We start from the raw sequence: 6,509 nt of genomic DNA, 5'->3' as shown, positions 1-6,509 counted from the left end.
TTTTGATTTTGAGTCTACAATGGGAAGCAGACCTTAGACAAGGTATGAACCTAGTTCTACTCCTTTTTGGCTGTGATTATTTCCAGCAACAGTTAAGGATGACTCGTTTTGTCTGAGAACTTTATATAGTAAGTCTCTGGATAGTGATTATTGAATAGCTCTATAGTATGTATTTATGTAGAATTTAAGGTATAAACTGATCAGTTGAAATTTGTTACAGTATGCTTAGATGCCTGAAAAGATGAAAGACTGAAGAATGGATCAATAAACTCATTACTAGATGGAAAACACTATGAAAACATATTGGCAATGTACGATTAAACTAAAGAACAAAAATCACATACAATCACTAGTTCCAGCTTTTGACAGGAAACATGAGCCTTTAGGCATAAATGACTGTGAAAGGCAAAATGCAGCTGCTGTCTTCATTTGAATAGCCTAAGGAAGACAGGAGAGCAATCAAAACATGCTCTAGCAATAAGCAATCGTTTCAGTGCTTTAGCTGACTTAAAAAGCAATAACAAGTTAGACCCTGAAGAGTACTAGACAGGATCCTGCAATGTGGCATTGCCAGCCTCTTTGGAGGAGATACAGTGAATAAAAGAATATTCATGAGAAGAGGAAAGTTCCACAGGGAATTCAGCAGCTGCAGAACTCGCAGTCTCTGCAGAAACTGTCATATATATTCCAGTTTCCACAGCTGCCCTTCAGCCTCTTTCCAGCTGCTGAAACACCCATCTTTGCCTCCCTCTTTCTAATCCTAATGGATGCTCCACAATAGCAACTAAGAACTGTTTGAATGTTCTCGACTAAGAACTGTTTGAATGTTCTGCAGCAATCTGATGCAGCCTCAAGTGTACAACATTTTACATTTACTGCAGCTTTTCTTCTGGTTTTGGCCAAAGGCTTAAAAAGCAAGAACATACTGGTTCCCCTAAAAATATACTGGAGCTGTATAGCTGTGCACAGTAAATATTACAAATAAATTTCTATTCTGAGTACAGTTTGAGTCATTTCAGGAGGAGAGAGATTCCTGAGTAGGTGTAAACTGGAGGTGGCATATCATCACAGCCTAATGCAGTGCCATTTTTTTGAAGAGCTCTGGAGGTAATAACAGTGCAGGTCTAGAAACAATATGATCATATTAACCCCACGCTTTCCCGGATAAAAGTCCTTTTTTTCAATTCTAGTTTCAGCATAGACTTGATCAGCAAGAGGTTGAAGGTCTGCACCATGCTACCTGAGTATATTTTGCTGACATGCCTACAGCTGTTCTTAATCTTACTGATTTTGACTAAAACATTTTGAGGAAAGATGAGAAGAGATAAGACAGTGTAAGATATATATATAAAAAAACTATCTATGTCACCAGAGGAGCATTATTTTGGTTGACTTATCTCCAACTTTTCCTGCTTTACATAGCTCCATTTCTCATCATTGACTATTCTCTCTTTATTGCATTCCGTAACTGCCAGAAACAAATGAAATCCAAAAATTCTGTAGGGAAAAACAAGTTAAACACCCCCAGCTGTTCCCAGCAGCATGAGCTGCTGCTCCATTAATTCCAATATGTATGTGCACAGGCCTCAAGCACTGCCTTGCCCAGCAACTGCTAGGAATGCAGAATTACTGCTCATCATAAATCATTATAAGCCAGTCAGAGCTCTGGATACCCTGATGTTTGGACATAGACTTTGTTTGTGAAGGTGGCATTTCCAAATGTTGAAAAACTATGGGATAACTTTGCTTTGTTATTGTCTTTCTTAAACTTACTTTTGACTGCTGTCATTTAAAAATAGTTCTTAAAAGATCCTAAAACAGACACAAAAATTTTGGTTGATAGTGTACAGAAAAAGAAATAAAGTTGCTCGTAGACGTGTAGTATCATTGTATAGCTTTGCTTATAACACGAAAAATGTAAGTTAAGAGCTCTGTTAACCTGTAAAAGTTTAAAACATGCCTGTGTCACCATTCAGAAGCATGACTGGTTTTGTTGTTGTGCACAAATGAGTTTTCTACTAAGGCAAAGCAAGAAATGTCTCCATGTAGAAAAAACGCCAGACTACTACCAAAGATACTAAAAGTATTTGTGTTGTCCAACAAGAATAAGTAAAAAAGTACTTTCAAGTCCTCTTGAAGAGTATGGTCATCAGCTGTATAGTACCATTTTTTCCCCCTTAATAGATCATTTGTTAAAGGTAAATGAAGTGCTCTGCTTAACAATTCTTGAGATAATATGGCCAATAGTTATTGCAGTAAAATGTCACACACAGAGGTCATAAGGAGTTTTTCTGAACTTTAATGAATACCTTAAGAGCATCTAGGGCCTTGTATAAATATGGAACATGCACTAATTTAAGTTATTCTTAATTGACTTAAGGTGAATGAAATCTGGTTTATGAAATAAGCCTAATTTTTCATTAAATACGTGTCCTTGCAATCTTTTGCAGTATTTATCTGTGTCAATTTAAAATGACACCATGAATTAATCAATTATTTGAATGCAAGTTGAAACAGGAAGGTGTGAAAAAGTTGTTCTATTTCTTTTTTTTTTTTAAAAAAAAAAGACAAAAACATACTTCTATTCACTTATCTTGCTCCACTCCTTGCCATCTGTCAGGATCTTAAATTAGAACAGCTTCAGTTTCTTTAGCTGCAGTGAGGAAAATTCAGCAAGTGTTTGGAAGTGATCTTGAAATTAATATTAGTATTTAGTGCCATACTTTCACCGCACAGTTAACTGGGCTCTTTACTTGAGTTATAACTCACCCTAATCCTATCATCCCTGCAAAGGAGCTGGGTTTTAGTTTGCTCATTTACTTGAACAGGAGTATAGGAGAGTGTCCAAGCGCTGCCTTCAGGGTGAATATCATTAAGCAATGGATAATCATCTGATACTAATGCAGGAGCTCCAGGTGGGCTGTCCATTGCCCGGATTAACTCTGTGGTGAAAACCCAGTGTGTACCATGCAAGTAGATGTCATCTCTGCCTGACAAAGCATCGGAGTGTATTCATCCGCTTGGTCTGGTAATAAAGTGGGGCTGGGAGATGGTGAAAACAAAGCTCTCTTAGGACTAAATAAGCCTGCCTTTGGGGGGTTATCACTAAGGAGCTGTCACAAGCGTGAAAAAAAATCACAGATTTTCTTACAAATGTAAAACCTTGCAAAACTTCCATGTAAAATTTAATTCCAAGTTTTACTCAGTGTATGAACAGTAGTCAAGGAATCTGCATTGTTAGTACCTACCTGGAGATACAAGCCTTAGTAAATGTACATAAATATACAGATAGCATATATGGCTTGGGAGAAAACAGATAATAAAACCTGAGAACTGTGATTGCTAGTATCTCCTGATAAAAACACATTTTGAGTAAAACTTCAGAACTATTTGAGTGACTTGAAGTCAGTGATAGAAATGCCTTCAGAATTTGAATGTATATAATAGAAATACATAAACACTTTTCAGGTGAAGGTATCTAAGCATTCCTGCTTAGATAATGTCTTCTTTTATGAATGCTATATCTTAGAATGTAAATACAGTGTCTGAAAAAGAGAACCAACCAAACAGAAACTACAGAATAACAGGAGTAAGATCAGGAAGTAGTAAATATGCAGTTTATTTGACAGCTCTTTGCATTGTAGAGAGAGTCAGGACAAGATATCTACTGATAAACTGAAAGCTTTGGGGATAATTGGTGTGGATAAGAAAGAATGATTGAAAGAAAATAAGGCAGTTATCTGTATCACTTCCATTAAGTGTATGCACAGTGGTAAACATCTGGAAAAGATGCTGAAGAGAAGATAACCTATGGATGCTTAGAGAGAATCTATCAGAATACATGTATTAGAATAATCAGAATAATTTTCACTATATATCCACCTGGATGTTCCTACAGGAAAAACTATGTGTAGATTTACTGTGCGTATTTTAAGTAAAAGGAAAATGAAAACCTCACTCCCTCCTCCCATTTTCCATCCTGACTTGATCTTTATTTCTTTACTGGTTGTAGACTAGCTAATATAAGGGCAAATGAGAGAAATTTACAGAATGCATAGAAATGTGCGAGTCAGTGCATTTCTTAGTTGGATTAAAAAAAAAATTACGAAAGACATAATTTAGTGAGCTCAGAAATGCTTAAAACATTTGTTTCATTAACACCATTCCTTTGAATCTCAGATAGAAAAAATTAATTTGAGTGAAAGGAATCTGCCTCACATGCTCTTATTCTATTAGTTTATACAATGAAAAAAAACACAGAATAATTCTAGGTGTGAGGCAGATGAAATATAGCGAAATGAATCTCTGTGCAATGGATGCTGTTGTCAGAGCAACCACGCTGTGGAATTGCTCTGATTGGAATCAGAGCAGTTTAATTTAACCCCTGTGTTGCTAATTTTCTCTCTTAATTCCTGTACAGTTGCTGGTTTATTTCTCAAGCTGAGCAGCAAAAATATTTTATAAAGCTAGTTATCAACCAACAATCCGTGTAAAAGACACAGTATTTAGTTCAAAACATTGTAGCTAGAATTTAATGCCCAGCATTGTGAATCTGGAGACTGAAGCAAAATTTGGTTCATCTCAATTTAAAGTGAGTTTTATTATTGCTTAAGATTCATCTTGAATTTAATTGCATTTCTACAGCTGACTTTCTTGATTTGACTTTGGTTAACTTACCAAATTATTTATCTGTACAGTAGCTGTGATTTTTCTGCTTAAAGTGGATGCTCAGAGACTTAATCTGTGGGTAATATATTGTTATATGGGGAACATAGCAGTCTTGTAGCAGCAAAGCCTATGAACAGGCAAAGCAGATGACATCTTGATGAGTATTGCAAGGGCCAAATTCTTGAGTTAAGTTATGGGCATGCACTAAATTCCAAGTCATGCCTTGCCAAAATCATTCCGAGACTCTTAAAAGAATTTCTGCTTGAAGAGTAATAGTAAAAATACAAGGAATCATCCTGTGCATCTGTGTTGGAAAGCTTTCTTCTTCTTGATAAGGTTTCCTGTCGGTGATGTAAGGGAGCAGGAGAGGATAATAAACTCCTCCTGAGGACTATTCAATGCTGATACTGCCCCATAATAAGATACTAATTTAGTATTGTTCTTATCTTCAGTTTAGGTTGGATACTTTTCATTATCCTGTTTTGATCTTTTTTGTAAGTGAAATAACCTTACATTTTAATCACTCTGTCTATATAGTTGCAACTGTAATTTATATAATTGTTTAACTATTTTGTAGTTGTTCATAGAGATTGATTATTTAATGCCTGTGCAATGTGCGGAACATTTTTCTTGATATAACTGAGAAGGTCAGATTTATTCTAGCATATCCTAGGTGAACAGATACCAAGTGTGATTTAGCACATCGGCGTATTTGCATCAAAATGTAGCTGTTTCATGTGCTGTTTTAAAACTTCAAAGACTTTTTTAAAATCTGCTATTGAATTTGCTTCTCTGTGTTGGATTTGTTTCTCATTATGTTCCTACTCTGACAGATTAAAATCTCCACTGTATTCATGGATTTTAAAAGTTGAGGTGCAGTGCTGAATCTTGAGATTGTCACAGGAGAAAGCAAAAAAAAATACTACCTTGTACTTTTTAATGAAATTTCCTCCTGAAATATACCATAGATTTCTACAGTACTTTGAAAATATTTCAACATAAACACATCAACCCGTAATACAATGCCACGTGAACTTTCCGTATGTATGTTTGATAATACATTCACCCTATAAGAAATAAACCTTTCATAATAGTTGCACTGAAAGATAGCTGGATTTTAGCCTCAGTACAGGCTAAATAAATATCATCTCAAAATACTGATCTACATTGACTTTTGTCCCACTAACTCGAGAGCACAGCTTTCTTTTCCATTGACCTTCCTCTGAAATTCGTTTTTGTTACTCTCTTCAAGCAGTGCTGATAAAGTCTATGGAGTACTTAGTTCCCCAGGGTACTTGCGTTTGAGATGTACATCAAATAGCAAGCAAGATATTGTGGGCTGTACGTTGCCTTATACACCTAGCAGATTGCTGTTATTGCATGTCTAGCATACATCCTCCAATTATAATGGTCTCTGGCACCCTAGAGTTGACCACATCTTTTTTCCAGGCAGAAACTACCTCCTTTCTTCAGCACTCACTATTTTTATGACATGCAGCTTCATGTTAGCCTTGACTGACATTACTCAGACAATGATTGCTTGTCATCATCCTGCTGGGGAGGATGATGCTGTGCTGAAAGACTGTGTTCAGGTACGTGATACATCCATGCAAAAATGGTATCTTGGCATCTTCCTTCTCCCTCTCTCTTTGTTTCCCACACCTCAACAGGTTTTATGAGCTCCCCTGTCATAGCTGTTGTGGTCTTCAGGATACCAAAAGCCAACGTGGGAACAAGTATATGGTTTTTAGCATTTTGTAAAGTATTCTGCGTTTTTAAGAATTTAAATAATGCATGTTCTGCAGTTCCTAGATGATTTTTCTTTGCCTGGGCAGTGTGTT

The sequence above is a fragment of the Rhea americana genome, unplaced genomic scaffold, assembly GCF_003343005.1.
Source record: "Rhea americana isolate MKP2758 unplaced genomic scaffold, rheAme1 scaffold_60, whole genome shotgun sequence".
NCBI lineage: Eukaryota > Metazoa > Chordata > Aves > Rheiformes > Rheidae > Rhea > Rhea americana.
The sequence above is the reverse complement of the archived record's forward strand: the minus strand, read 5'-3'. Positions refer to the sequence as shown.